At 37.6% G+C, this 16,612-nt stretch overlaps 1 protein-coding gene across 2 annotated transcripts in view; it reads left to right on the top strand.

The window, feature by feature from the left end:
* The window catches only part of ARHGAP30 (Rho GTPase activating protein 30), a 629,388-nt gene that overhangs the window by 600,080 nt on the left and 12,696 nt on the right, over positions 1–16,612 (top strand). The window lies entirely within an intron of this gene.

The following is a 16,612-nucleotide window of genomic DNA, read 5'->3' as shown; positions in this document are numbered from 1 at the left end:
TGAAGCACATGTGAGAGAAACATGTTTAGCTTGCTTTCTGGAGAAAGTGTCTACCATACTTCTTAAAATATTAAATACTATAACTGTGTTATTGACATATTAATTGCCGTTTTAATTTGTGTTTTCTTTTTTGCAGCTTGCTAAAAGAACCAGCTGTATCCATATGTATGTATGTATGTATATATATATATATATATATATATATATATATATATATATATATATATATAGTTTCTGACATTAAATTGGGATGCAACATGAGAGGAAATAGTTCATTTTTGGCTGTATACTTATGTATGCATGTCATGTGCTAGAAGGGCAACTGTGTCCAGTCTTATTTGATAACTTGTAATAGTATACATCTCTTTACTTAGTTGTTTGTATGTTGATATGTGTTGAGCTTTGACCTTTTTTCCAGATGAATGGTTAACTGCTTTTCTAATCCAAAATTACAGGAAGAATAAGAAACGTGATGCCTTCTTTCTTGATTTATGGTGTGCGCATACATGGGACTTATTTATTTGAAGCATGTCGAAAATGTTTGAACTAGAATGATGCAACTAGTTATATAAAGAAAATTCCTGATCTTTATAGGCTCATAGGTGTGTACTAGGCTAATGGCCCTCGGGCCTTTACAAGCCCAGCCATAGCATTACCCTGACATAGTGCCACCTGACCTTAGTTCCCAGTGCCTCTGTCGAATAGAACCACTGGTGAATTTTCTGTTTCCCATCCACTCATCAAGATTTCTCTTGAAGAGGGTCAGCAATGTGCTCTGCTTGACATGTATGGGAAGTCTGTTCCATAGCATGGGCAGTCTCTGGGTTATGAACCTGTCCCTCTATCATGTTCTGTTAACTGTAGTAATGAGGTTGAGGTCTCCGGAGCGTGTGGTGTGGAGGGATTGGAATTTCTTTAGATGTAGCATTTCTAACAGACCTGGGTCAGACATGGCTTTGTAAGTCAAGCAGAGTTCACCTCTAAGTAGGTGATATGAGACATAGAATAGTTGGAGTTTTTTGAGTCTGTCCATATAGGACAAGTGTTTAAGGCCTAGGATCCTCTTTGTGAGATACTTTTGTGGCCTCTCAGGTTGTTTCAGGTGTCTAGTGAGGTACATGCCAAATGGGGGATTATACTTGATGATTGGCCTAATGAGGGAAGAGTAGAGGGAGATAGTGACCTCTTTCTTCCTGGATGCAAAACCCATAGTAATGAGATGTGCCACATAGAAGGACTTTCTGACCACAGTGGCAATGTGGCGATCAAAAGAGAGGTTGCTGTCAACCTGTGTTCCCAGATCTCTTATAACATCTTCTGTGTTCAGTGGACTACCATCAATGTGGTAATTCATGGGAACTGGGTTTTTCCCAAAGGGGATGATGACATATTTTTTGGCATTGAGCTTAAGGCCATGGTTCTGACACCAGTCCTTGGTCACAGTGAGGCCATTCTGTAGGATGTCAACATCACTTAGGGAGTTAACAGTAGCTCCCAACTTGCAATCGTCTGTGAACTTTGTCAGCCAGAGTCCCTTCATATTGGCCTGGACTTCAGAGAAGTAGATACCAAACACGAGAGGACCCAGGACCGAACTCTGTGGAACTCCACTCGTGACTAATCGGCAGTCTGACTTGGAGTCAGCTACTTTCACATTGTGGGTCCTATCTGTGAGCCAGCTTGTAATCCACCTAGTGATATAGGGGTTGATGCCAAGCTTAATGAGTTTTTCTATGATTCCTGAGTGGGGAATGGTATCAAAAGCCTTGGCCAGATCAAGGTAGGCTGTATGAACCACCTTGCCTTCATCCACAGCTCTGGTGACTGACTCAAAGAAGTCGACCAAGTTGAGCAGGCATATACCCTTCACAAAACCAAACTGTGTGGGATCCAGAGTTTGGAGATTCCCTATATCCTTGTTTATTAGGTCCATGATGATGCTTTCCATAGCTTTGCATATCAGACTTATCAGGCTAATGGGGTGATAGTTCACAGGTTCTGTAGTTGCTCCTCCTTTGTGGAGAGTGATGACTGTAACAGTGCACCATTCCATAGGGACAAAGCCTGAGGTGAGGCTGTGATTGAACAGGGCACATAGGTGAGGTGCCAGCTCACTCTGTAGTTCATGTAGAACACAGCCAGGGATATTGTCAGGTCCCATGGAAGCTGTATTCTTGGCCTTGGACAATGCAGCTTTAACCTGTGCTGCAGTAATACTGGGTGCCTGACAATCTACTGGTATTGTGATTAGTCCTTTGGGGGGGGGGGGTAAAGTTGGCACTGAATCTGTCGGCCAGTATACTGGCAATATCTGTTGGATCGGTATAGGAGGTACCATTGTGCAGTAGCTCAGAGCAAATCTGGGTATTGCTGTGGAGATTCTTTACAGAAATATAGAAGGCCTTGTGGTTGTCTTTACTATATGCTGCAATTCTGTTTTCATACCTAGATTTAGAGGATTTAATGAGGGATCTCAACTTTTTGTTGAAGCAGATAAGGGAGTTTTTCCAGTCTTGGGGCTTCACCTTATTCTGCATCAGTTTCCTCGTTCTATTGCAGAGTTTGTTTATGGCAAGGGACCACCAGATTGAATAATTTAATTTCTATATGCCTCTGCAAAGAGCAGAGGAGTTAAGTGATGATGGAAAATCATGCTTTCACATGTTTATTACTGATATACTAGATCACAATAAAGTGCAGTCCACCAAATCTGTCTAAACAAGAAAGGTCATGCAAAAGTACTTATTAATTTTAATTTGGGAAAATAGCACTTAAGTTTCTTTGTAGTTTGCATTGAAGTTTTCCCTACAGGTGCACCTTATGATGCCTCATTTGGTGTCATATCGTACAACCTTGTTAGACATATAAACTTAACTCTTTCTTGATTGACTGTATTTCCAGTTATTTAATGGGTAGGGGAAAAGGTGCAGAGACCCTTTTCAGGAGGATGGGACATGATCCTACATCAGATGGAGTGAAGGACATTCTTATTTAGCAACTCGGAATTTACATACATTTTGGTGCATTACATACCTGCTTTTCAGAAAAATATTCCAGTCTTCCATATCCTTTCCAGCATTCCATATACAGGTAATAAGAGCTGCTCTCATTCATGCCATGGATTACATAAATTATACACCTCATTCTCCTCCAAGGTTCAGTTAAATGTATATATTGTGTCAGATATAGTTGTGTGATTCAGTTTGACATGGGATTATCTATAGTGACATTTGGACAGTAAGTGCTCATAACCTTAAATATGGAGTAGTATAAGAAAATTGAAGTTCAGACATGTTTACTTTTATTTACCAAAGGGCTAAATGAGTCACTGTAGGAGCTTTTGTACCACATATTCACACTGAGTAAGACATATGAGCTGGACACTGCTATATCACAATAGCTTGCCAGTCTATATAAAAAGGATAGACTTCAGGTTAGTGAATAAAATGACCAACAGTCCAGTACAGTTATCTGATAATAATGTGAGGGAAATGCCTCTCAACTTCTAAATGCAAGAAATGTGGACAAAGCCAAACATAATGGGGGAGCAAAGGCACAATATGAGAGACAGATTTTAAATATTGCTCTTATTATCTTAGAAAGTTGCTGAAATAGCAGGTTTTGAGTTACCTTGCATTTTCTGAAGAATATGTTCTGAAACTCAAATGTTTGTCACTATAGTGACTTGAATTCCCAATGATTTGCCAGAAAACTATAAATTTTATGAGAAGCAGGCCAAAAATATGAAGTATAAATCTGGACATTCACTGAAAAAAATGGACTGTTGAAAAGAAACTCAGAAAGTCAGGGAGACTGTTTTTTTTTATCTTGGAACCATTTTTTCTGTTCTACTTTGCTTTGGTTATCTGTACATTTGTTAATCTCTGTACACAGTTTTTTTATTTGAACTGAGCTTTGTATGTACATTAAAATAAAATAATCCAATACAATATAACTTTTAATTTCACTTAGTTAAGTGCCTTGTATATCATAAAGAAAGAGATGTATGGCAAAGGTTAAGTAATGCTGCTTAATGCAGGTCTAAATTAGGATAAAAATGAAAGGCCAATGCAAATAGCTACTCATATTGGATATTACTAACACACATCAGTGGGCAACATGGCAGGGCAATGCTTACTAACAGTAGTGCAAAGCCAAGGAGTAGTAGTATGGTCAGGCTTCATATTATTCATATACTGTTACTAGGCAAACACCCATTGTAGGAGTTTGGTAATAAAGAAACCATATCAAATTAAAATATTATGGAAGAAGTTTTGCCAAGTACATAGTATTCCAACACATCATAGTTACACACCCACCACAGCTATATTAATCAAGATGAACATGAAAACAAGGTATATATGCAGCAGATACATTTATAACCATTCCAAAATGTATCTAATGTCAAATAAGGGATAAGAGCCACTACTTTGGGAGCTTGTCAGTTTTGTGAACATTCTTTCAAGTGAGTTGGGTAGATCTTCATATTCTGCTGTAGCTCATACCCTGGTTGTTTCACTCTTTATCAATCACCCTACTGCTTTTCTAGCCCTGGAAGAACCTGCATCAAGTGTGCATCTGTTCTCTTGAACACTGGGCTTTCTAGAATCAGGTTTCCCTCACCCGTGCTGTCATTTAAAGCAGCTCCTATACTCCACTTCCTGGATTTTTCTAAATATCACTGTCTTGCAGAGTGACTCAGTCCCTTCTTGTATCTGCATTGTGTCTCTTCCCAGTTCCACTCTCAGTTCACATCTCTGTTTGGCTGTTCTTGCCTTCTCTTTATGCATGCAATCATGCGCTCGCTACAATATAACTTTTAATTTCATTTCCTTAGAAATATTTATGCATATTATGTTACAATTACATGCTGTCATCGCTTAGCATTCTTAAGTGAAATTTGTGTTACTCTATTAACTTCCTTTGTGTCAGTTGTCTAGGAAGTATTATTATAAATATCTGTAGCATTTATTTTTTGTTTTAAAAGTCTCTTGCCCTGGTCATGGTTGAAACGAGTCTTCTGATCCTGTGCCAGAGACAAGAATGCCTAAAAAATATAATGACATAATACAGTAGACATACAGTAACAGTGTACTACATTAAAATACAATAATCCAACAACTCCAAAATGCTGTGATTGACACATATTTGACATACCTCTTACAGTGAGTACAAAAGACATAACCATATAGATTAATTATTTATTTATTTATTTATTTTACATTTGTTGACCGAGTTAGTCTAACTGGATATATGTCCATTTTCAGTAGAGGCCCGAGGAGAAAAGCTCCGAGACAATAATAAGGACAGAAACAAAGAAACATTTATACAAATAATCCGCAAAAAAAAAAAAAAAAATAGCAATTTACAAAAAAAAAATAATTGTATAGTCCTCAAGGAAAAAAGTTAAATACGAGAATAATTACATGAGTAAACAATTGTTTGCCAGCAAAAAAAAAATAATAATTTTTTTTTTTTTTTTTTTTTTTTTTTATTACAGCCAAAAAAAAAAATTCTAGTTCAGTTTCAGTAAGCAAAAAAAATACAAAAAGTCATAATGGGGAGATACAAAAAAAAGAGCGCAAGAAGTATTTAAACTTGCCATATAAAGAAGGTAGAGGAGTTTCAGCAAAAGAAATCAAGTTTGAGAGTTAGAGTTAGAAAAGGAGAAAATAAGTATCAGTCAGGCTGAGAGCAGGGGCAAAGCCATTTGGTTTTAATGAAGTTTTTCAGCTGATTCTATATAAAATATCTCTTGCCCTCTGGAATGCTGTACTAGATGACATAAGAAACCTCACCACCCTGGTTACTCTCAGGACTAATTTGATAAGCCACCTTACTGAAAAGTCATATGGCAGTTCTTCTGAAAATGGCTAGCAACTTATTTAATAATAATTGCAATAGGTAGGTATAGCGGCCTTAGGTCAACTGGTGCCCTAGGCAAAAGGTCTCCACGGCGCCCCCCACCACACCATCTGGTGCCCCTATCCTAGTCTACCTACACCAAATAAATACTGGAAAAGTGCCCCTACTAGAGCAGCGCCCTAGGCGGCCGCCTACTTGGCCTATGTCTAAGGCCGGTTATTGCATCTACTTTCTGGGTGTTAATAAGGCACTAGATACAAAGCTAGGCAGGGAAAGGGAAATGTATGGTCCACTGCACATATTTACAAATTTGTAAATGCAATATTAGAGAATATTAGGGCATTTACCACTGGTAATCTGTGGAGGAATGTACTGCACTGACTTGCTAGCCATTTTCAGAAGAACTGCAGTATGACTTTTCAGTAAGGTGGCTTATCAAAGTAGTCCTGAGAGTAACCAGGGTGGTGAGGTTTCTTATGTCATCTAGTACAGCATTCCAGAGGGCAAGAGATATTTTATAAAATGACTGCTCCATGAAAGTGAAACTGAAATGTTTTGTATTTTAGTTTCTCTACTGAGAGGGTAGTATAAAGTGGTCATGGCTTAGGTAAAAGAAATGTTATGGGGGAAAGATGAGCAACAGCTGACAAAAATGGTAGCTTGAAAGTAAGAAAGGCCAGTTGAAAGGTGACTCTCAGTGTTATCTCTAAACATTTTGAATATGAAAGAATTAGACAGTGGTGCCAGCAACAGGTAGATGGACAATGAGCTGATAGATTTTCACTAGTGTTTTTTGTAGTAGTTTAGTGTTCTTTACAAAGATAAGGAAAATTAAAGGTAGGTTGTATTCAAAGTTAACAAGAGATTTATCCGTCTATCTGTCTTAGTCCAGTTATTTATTTATTTATTTAGTTATTTCTAGAAGGTAGTTAACATTATTCAGTGATGACGTTTGAAACTTTACATTATTTATATTTCTGATCAGATGAGTAAAGGTGAGGAAAGGCTCCAGGTAGACACCCAGTAGTCTGATGTGTTACGTTTATTATGTGTGTTGCTGTATGGATCGGTTAAGTATATTGGTGACACTTTTCCCGGCCTTAGCTGAAATACAAATAAAAACAAATGCTTGGTTTTATCTCTGGTTCTGTGAAGGTGATTATCTTTAAGCAAAATAAATGCTTTACAGCTAGATGATTATCCCTAAGCCACTGGTTGATAATGACCTGGAGGCAGGTTGATTTGTGAGCTATTGGAAAGGCCTCTCAGCAAACCCCACCTCTGAAAGTTTGAAGTGGCTATAATCTACCAGATAAAAAGGCCTTTTAAGGTCAACAAAGATAGCTCCTGCAAGAATGCCTTTGTTTATGTTCCTCAAAAGAAGATGGTACCAAGTATAGAACTATAAAGGTATTAAAACCTTGTCAGAAGCTTCTTGACTTTTGATAAGTAAGATGTATTTATTTAGGTAATCAGTGCTGTAAAAGAAAATTATATTTTTTATTCAAGAATTCTAGCTAAGGGTCAAAGTTTAATAATAGTCTTGTCTGAAATGGAGATTTCTGGTAGAGGGGGCTGATTTTTAAAGATTAATTACAGATATAATGGACTGACTGAAAATGTGGTAGAAGAATTTTAAAATCATGACCACAAGAAATGGTACAGCAAAAAAAATGCAGAGATGCATTGTACATAAAGGTAAGTGCAGTAACATACACTGTCAGGAACAAAATAGGCAATGCACCGAACCACAAGAAGGTATACATACAGCATAATACAGGGTGCAGCTAAAAGATATATTGTGTGGACCATGCCGCCACCAGCAGTCACACATTCAGTGGCATATTAAGGCACTGCATCACTTTAACAGAGTTAGAACTTATGTGTAATCTCACTGACCCTGCACCATTATATCTATGGCATTTTCAAGCACTACAGCACACAGAGATCAACAGCCATTCATAGGTGTACATAATGTCTGTGTAGTCATTGTATGAAAGTGTAGAAATGCGTATGTAGGACTCATGGCCTATCACACATGTAAGGGCCATCTGGAAGTGCAGAAACATGCAGACCCCTAGCATTCACCCACTGTGGTTGTAACTGCATTTAGAATGATTCCAGAGGACATTACCAGCACAACAAAAACAACATTACTTATACAAGTGCATGGATCGTGCTATCCCAAACAGAACCAAGATGCAGTCCTCCAAAAAAAGGAAGCCAATCTGGTGATCCCCTGCCATAAATAAACTCTACAATAGAAGGAAGAAACTGTTGCAAAAGAGAGTAAAATCCAATGAGTGAAGAAGCTCCCTGGTCAGCCTCAGTAAGAAGCTGAGATCCCTTATAAGATCCTCCAAAGCTAGCTACGAAAACAAAATTGCCACTGATTCTAGGGACAACCACAAAGCATTCTATAGCTATGTCAAGAATCTCAATGGCAACACCCAGATCTGCTCTGAGTTTCAGCACAATGGCACAAAAATTACAGAACCAACTGATATTGCCAACATCCAGACAGATAGGTTCAGTGCTTTACCCCCCCCCCCTCACCCCCTAAAGGGCCCATATCTATACAGGAAGAATGCAGTGTCCCTGTAATCACAACTGCACAGGTAAAAGCTGCACTCTCTAAAGCCAAAAACATAGCATTCATGGGACCGGGCAACATCCCAAGCTGCATTCTACACGAACTTCAGAACAAACTGGCTCCCCAACTAAGCACCATGTTCAATCATAGCCTCATGTCAGGCTTTGTGCCCAATGAATGGCACACAGCAACAGTTATCCCACTCCACAAAGGGGAGCCACCACTGATCCCACGAACTATTGCCCTATTAGCCTGACGAGCCTGGTCTGTAAGGCCATGGAACGTATCATCATGGAACCCATAAACAAAGACATTGATAACCTCCAAACTCTGGACCCCACCTAGTTCGAGTATGTGAAAGGCAGATCATGCCTCCTGAACCTGATCGACTTATTTGAGGCAGTCACCAAAGCCGTAGACGAGGGAAAGGTGGTTCACACAGCCTATCTTGACCTCGCAAGGCTTTCAACACCATCCCCCATTCTGGAATTATAGATAAACTCAATAAACTAAGTATAAATCCCTATGTCACAAGATGAGTTGGCAACTGGCTCACTGACAGAACTCTCTACACTGTAAAAGTTACAGACTCCAAATCTGACTTCAAACCAGTGACAAGTGGAGTACCACAGGGTTCAGTCCTGGGACCTCTCCTGTTTGGTATCTACTTCTTTGAAGTACAAGCTAACACAGAAGGTCTTTGGCTAATGAAGTTCGCAGATGACTGCAAACTAGGAGCCATAGTCAAGTCCCCAAATGATGTGAACATCCTACAGAAGGACCTCACTGAGACAGATGCCTGGTGTCATTGCCTCAAGCTCAATGCCAAAAAGTGCATTGCATCCCCTTTGGTAAAAATTCTGTACCCATGAACTACCACATAGATGGCAGTCTACTTAACGCCAAACGTGTGATAAGAGACCTTGGGACCCAGGTGGGCAGTAGTCTCTCCTTTGATAATCACATCACCACAGTAGTCAGGAAATCCTTCTATGTGGCACACCTCATCACAAAAGGGTTCTCATCCAGGAAAAAAGAGGTCATTGTTCCCCTCTACTCGACACTCATTAGACCCATTATAGAGTACAACGCCCCTTTTGGAATGTACCTCACAAGACATCTGCAGCAGCTGGAAAGGCCGTAGAAATACCACACAAAGAGGATTACTGGCCTCAAACAGATGCCCTATGCAGACCGTCTCAAAAACACCAGCTTTACTCCATCACATATCACCTACTCGGAGTTGATCTCTGCCTAACATACAAAGCTATGTCAACCGAGAGCTGTTGGACATGCTCCACTTAAAGAAATCCCAATCCCTCTGAGCTACACGCTGTAGGGACCTAAACCTTGTCATCACAATAAACAGGGCATGCTGGAGTGATAGATTCCTGTCCCAGAGACTTCCCATACTCTGGAACAAACTACCTATCTATATCAAACAAAGCTCCTCATTAGCACTCTTCAAGAAAAATCTTGATGATTGGATGGGAAATAGGAACTTCACCCCAGGGATCACCTTTGTGGCTCTGCTCGACAGGGGCACAGGAAAATAATTTTCTTTGGTGGCGAAAGCCAGGGTACCTTTTTGGCTAGGCTTGTATAGGCCCTAGGGCCAATAGCCTAGTACCTACCTATGAACTGCGGTACAAGAACAATGCCAGGAGGATAATAACAGCACAACTGCTGTACAAGAACAATGCCAGGACAAAATGCAGTGACAACCATCCACAATCCAGAATGTGAGAACAGTGACAGGTCCAGAATAGGCTTAATTGCAAATGAATGCAGCAGCCAAGATGATTGCTAGCCAATAAGTGGAGGCAAAACAGAAAGGTTGAAGGCAGAGTTTTGCAGAAGAAGATTTCCAAAAGATGTGTATGCCTGGAGTGATATACATTGCACAAAGTGTAGCACTTCAGAAATTAAGATGGAACTCATAGGTACAAATAGTCTGATACCCAAGTTTGAACAAATGTGCCATATACATGGGAACGACGAAATGTAAAGAGGACACATCTATATAATAACCACATTTAGAAAGTGCCATGGTACAGAATGGCAGGTTATTTGAAAATCCATAAACCACATGGGTACAAAATGGAGGAAGTGAATATGTTTGCATTATGCATACTAAAGATTCAGATGTGCTACCTCTATCTATGAATATTTGCAACAAAGGTTAATATTTAATAAAATGGTACAAGGTAATGAGTGCAAAAACTTTTTACTTGTAAAGAAACTCAGTTTAACATAGATTGTACTAAGTTAACGTATGATCTCAACTAAAGAAGCGAGGATACTGATATCCTTGTAACCCCTGCATCAATATTAGGTCTATAAAAGCCAAACAGTTAGCAGAAACAACTGACACTAAGTAGTACAAAGAACAGCAAAATATTGTTTTGGGGTATAGTGAAGAGGAATGTAGTGAAGCGTTAGCCTAGAGGCAAATAAGGACCTTTGGTATGACTAGGTTAATTAGTATTGATAATCCAGTCAATGCATCTCAAGCCTGGAATGGTGATAAATCTTTTATCACTGGTTGAGTACAAACTGATTAGAGTAGATCAGACAGACTAATATCGACAGCTCTGCCAATACAAGTTAGCAATTCCGGGATCAATGTCAATTTTCAATATGCACTGCAGAGAAAGAATTATATCATTTGGAAATAAGGACAAAAATCCCAAGGATAACTATGTTCAGGGTAACATTTACAAGAATGAAGGTCTGTAATTGTAAAGATATTAAAGAAGCAGTTAACCTGCTTAATTTTGTTACTGCTAAGTAGAAGCTAGTAGCTGTGATGGGTGGTATAAATGATCTTGGTAAAACAAGTAATTTTGATCATATACAAGATGTATTTGTAACAGTGCATTTGACAGCATACTTAAAAAAGAGTAAATATTCCAATTATTTCAGACAAATGACCACTAGCCCTTTAAACTGAATAAATGACCATGGCAAGTTGCTTTCATCCACAGCACACTTCCTTACCCCCATTCTGGCTGCCTGAAAGCATATACAAATTAAATTATTCTTGTTTATTGCATACAAATGCACACTACCACCTTAATGTCAGCCTTTAATGTGTGCAAATGAAGAGGGCAAATTATTTTCATCCAAAGCACAGCTATCCCTTCTGGCTGTATGCCAAAATGTTAAAAAAACAAATATTTACCTGTCATTACTGAAATCTGCCATTGTACTAAAACTGGTAATGCAAATACCTGCAACAATTTATAGACACTGTATAATATATGTAGGCTGTCTGTTCACTGCTGTCCCTGGAATCATGTAAATCAATGAAAAGAAAGCTGCATCCCTTTACATAAAGTCACTGTGATTGCTTATTTATTCTTTTAAGTACAGAAACATTTCAGTACTTAAATGAATAAATGAATAAAGCTCCTGAGCTGAGTATTTTTACTGCCTATGCTGTGCATGTGTGAATGACAGGCACTGTGATTATATAAAGGTACATACTTGTGGTACCTGGCATTTAGCATTTCTTAACTACATTGCATGTGATGACTTGTTATGTTCAACCTGTAAGCTAACCAAAATAAGTTAGCAGTGCTAAACATAAGAAAACTTTTACAATAAAATTATTTTTGGATGGCCATGGGCCCCCTAGAGCTGTGGGCCCTGAGTGAAATCCACCACTGCTTTGTTTCTACATGATCTTATCTCTAAGTATACTCTTTTGCAACACACAACCATCATGCCTGTATTCTTTCCACATAAAAAGCACCTATTATGTATGCCCATCCTGCTTGCTCACCTGCCTTCATACTACTCTGTCTCACAGCCATTTCAACCTTTCTTGTGCATGACAATTTAAGCTGTGCTATAGGCGGGGTCCCAAGCTATGTTTATATCTGTGTTGTGATGTGGCAGTTGCATGTCTTTTTGACATCAGTGTAGAACAGCCCTATAAAATCCCATTCAATGTCATGCTTCGTGTTAAACATGTATGAACGGTTGTATCTCATTGACAGCTCAGCATTGGACTGTGTGTTAAATGGGTCTATATTATATTGCCAAAACAGCGAATGCCGTTTCAGCGACACATAAACAGTGAAATACCACTAACGCAAATGGCCAGGTCACCCACTTTTTTCCTAGGGAAAAAAATCGGTAGACCAGCCAGACATGGCACAGCATCCAAATCATTACAAAGTGGGGGGCTTAAGCCCTCACACGCCCCCGATGCCCCCACACCCCAATAACTAAATATACCAACTCCGAGATCGGACTACAGTGGGGTAAAGGACAATTTCTTGGCAACGGCCAAGCAATTTTTTTCCCTAAGAAAAAAATCGGTGACCTGGCCATTCAAGTTAGTTGTATTTCGCTGTTTATGTGTCACTGAAACAGCATTTGCTGTTTTGCCATTTCAGCAACATAATATAGACCCATGTTAAATACCACATATTAACAGTATTAACTTAACAAGAGTTGGGCACTGTGTGCCATGTCTTCAGACTATTATAACTTTGTCATTTTTTTCATTTGTTTATCTTTTTCAAGTTTTTATTGAAATTTTAATACAAGTCAATAAATATTATATAAATTTAAAAAAAATATGCGGTATTATTAATATTTTGAATACAATAAACTACTTATTCTCTTATGATACACAATAAAATATAGAATAAAAAGAAAAAAGATACAAAGAGAATAAGCTACAAAACACCCATAATTAATCAATACCTATATACAATCTGTAGTGCAATTTCTGTTTGTCATCTTAGTAATAAATATTGACATATACTATATGTAGGTCATTTGTTTGTCCAGAGTAGCTCTCTATCTATTTAAACATACACATTTAAAGGTCTACAGCATAGACTTGCAAACAATTGTTGTACAGTGGATATGACCATCTTGCATGTAGTATACAGTGACACCCATGAAATATGCACATATGTCTTCAGCAGTCTGGTATCTACATCTACTTTACTTTTTAATGCTTTGTGGACTTTTTTTGAGGAGCACAATTAGGAGGCAAAATGTAAAACTTAACTTTTATTACATCATATGTTGAAACAATTAGTGTTTTGACAGAAAGCATTTATGGTATTAAGAATCAATTTAATGCAAGGCATTCAAATAAAGTAAGATAATCAGTCCACTAATCAAGTATTTCCTGTTCAACTAATTAGTCATCCTATTTGGATGCAATGAATCAAAACAAAACAAATTTAACTTATTGATTCAAGAATTAAAAAAAGAACAACTTTAAAATATTCAGTAGTAACACTATGTTTTTACATTTTATACATGCTAAAACATTTTAAAATCTAAAATCACCACCATGCTCTCAGCACGTGTAGGAAGAAGACAACTTGTTGATACATGTTTTATATTCCCCTCACGTCTTCACTTAGTGTGACCCCATGACTTATCTGTCCAAAGTACCATTTGCTGCATGCATGTGTGAATGGGCGTACCTTCTTTGAAGGTTGTGCGTCAGGGCTGGTAACTCGACACGTAAAAATCAACTACCAATCATTAGCGGACCGGAGTTCCGCTGTGGCAACCCCTAACCGGGAAAAACCGAAAGACACAACAACACCGATGAGTATAAACTGCCCCAGAGCTAAATAATCTTTGATGAGTGATATGAGAAATTATGCCCATTAATATAATTTACACAAAAACATTTCCATTTCTATAAGGACAGACTAAACAATCTTTATACAGAAGTGAAACATAATTACTTTCGTCTTGGGTCAGGATCGTGCCTTAATGGATGAAACAGTCTGTTAGGCTTGTGGAGTTTCTAAGTGAATTCCTTAGACCACTAGCCAAAATTTTATTTAATGTACCCCACAACCTATAAAATATGCCATCATTTGTTCACAACTCTGGTGATATGTTCAGTAAAGTGGAGTATCTGGCTACAAAGTAGTCATGCTACCCTGAGGTGTGATAAAGTGTGTCCTAAAAGAACCCCCTTCATAAATTATAGTTCTGTGACACCATTTTATAAAAAGTGCCAGCTGAACTTTGTTCATAGAAACCCTTGTAATTATAATGTTCCCATAATGCCAGTAGCAGTATTATAAAGTCTTCATCCTCAATGCAGAGTGTATATGCATTAAACATTCGCTATTAGGCAATGACAAAATGAGGATGCTAAGTTCTGCTAATAGAAATGTGTTGGCAGGCATTGGTTTCTGAACAGTTTACTGTGCAGCTTTCACTGTTTTATATATAGGCATGTATCTAAATATTCTATGGTATCATACTGTAAACTAAAAGTAAATGAAATACTATATGTAAATATTCTGTGGTATCAGACTGTAAACTAAAAGTAAATGAAATACTATATGTAAATATTCTGTGGTATCATACTGTAAACAAAGTAGATGAAATACTATATGTAAATATTCTATGGTATCATACTGTAAACTAAAAGTAAATGAAATACTATATGTAAATATTCTATGGTATCATACTGTAAACTAAAAGTAAATGAAATACTATATGTAAATATTCTATGGTATCAGACTGTAAACTAAAAGTAAATGAAATACTATATGTAACTATTCTATGGTATCAGACTGTAAACAAAGTAGATGAAATACTATATGTATTCATATTTAACCTAACCAAATGTTGAATTGCTGTGCACTACCTTTAACAATAAAAAGTAAATAATCAATATATCTTTTATATAAAAAAAACAAAATTATATAGCAAATAGTTGTATTATTTGCTAATCCTGCAACCTCATAAAATGTGTAGCATTGCTGGGAACAAATGTATATCTCTTAGCTGTATCCCTTTTTTTGCAAATAAAATTAGCCATTAAAATGAAAGAGTTGTTTCATAACCAAAATTCAATTAAATACATAATAAAAGAGGTGGTTCACCCATTATCAAGAAAAAAAAAGACATACTCCTCAAACCAAAGCAATGTTGAATAGATATATATAGAATTTTTATATCCATTATAACAAAATATGATTTGTTTCCCATAAAAAAGTCTATAAGAGTTGTAAAAGGGGTCCACTACCATGCAAACAAGAGCTTATGGTAAGACGTTTAGGTTGGAAAAATGTATCAATAATATATCTACTATCATATTGTTGGTTTGGGTCACCTGTTACTGCTGTTCACAGACATTGACCCACTTCTGTTATGCAATATTAATAATGCTCAGTGTTTTGGACTTGTTGCCTCTTATTTCATTTGTTGAACATGGGCCAGGACAGGTCATCATTCACTGTAGCATTGACTTTGCTATCTAGTGACCAGATTATTATAAAGGGTAGTGTCTTGCTATCTACAGCAATCATAGTGTAACACAGAAATTGTAGCCCCCTCTAATTTACACTGTTAGTCTGAGGCCAGCTATAAACATTGCACTACCTTCTTTCTTCAATATAGTGAGAACATAACATGGTGAATCTGTGGGTAACAGTGTTCTACACAGGTTAAGCGTAAAACTACACTTCTCTGTGCCACTCCTCCTGCCACCAAATGACCATTGTTATAGTGCTGATGGAAAAGGGCAAGGAACACCTCGTTGTCCAGATATCTCCCAATGCAAAGTGTGAACAAGTTTTCATGGACTGCCTCCTATCTCACTTCAGCAAGTACAAGTTTAGAGGATGAATATACCATTTGTGGAGCTCAGCATATCTCTTATATGGACTGCTCTGTTATACATTACCACTCAACTGATTACTGGACATATTCCCTCTCATAGCCGTGATACTTAATTTCAGATAATATTTGTAGATTAAATGGCTGTTCAATATGTGGTGGTTTGTAGTCACAGACAGAACCTCAGTTGAAGCTATACAGAAGTCTGTACTCCACATCATAAGAGTTTATATAATAACCCAGAAAACCATGTATCAGGATGGTTTATAAAAAACAAACTGTGTGACTGATTGACTCCTGGAGGAAGAGTTTTCCAAAAACTCATATTCTCATATGAAAGACAACACCCTTAATAGCTCTATTATATCTGTCTGCCTTAATTAGATGATTACTGTAATGCATGTTTAAATCATAATGCATAACGTTCACCATAAGGATAGTTGGCAAGAGTTCATAATTGGAACACCTATATGTCATAATTAAATCTCTTCTATTAAGCTTTAACAGACCAAATATAATTTAGGATTGCTA

Source organism: Protopterus annectens, chromosome 17.part0 (assembly GCF_019279795.1).
Source record: "Protopterus annectens isolate FY-2018-M chromosome 17.part0, PAN1.0, whole genome shotgun sequence".
NCBI classification, from domain to species: Eukaryota; Metazoa; Chordata; order Ceratodontiformes; family Protopteridae; genus Protopterus; species Protopterus annectens.
The sequence above is the reverse complement of the archived record's forward strand: the minus strand, read 5'-3'. Positions and strand labels throughout refer to the sequence as shown.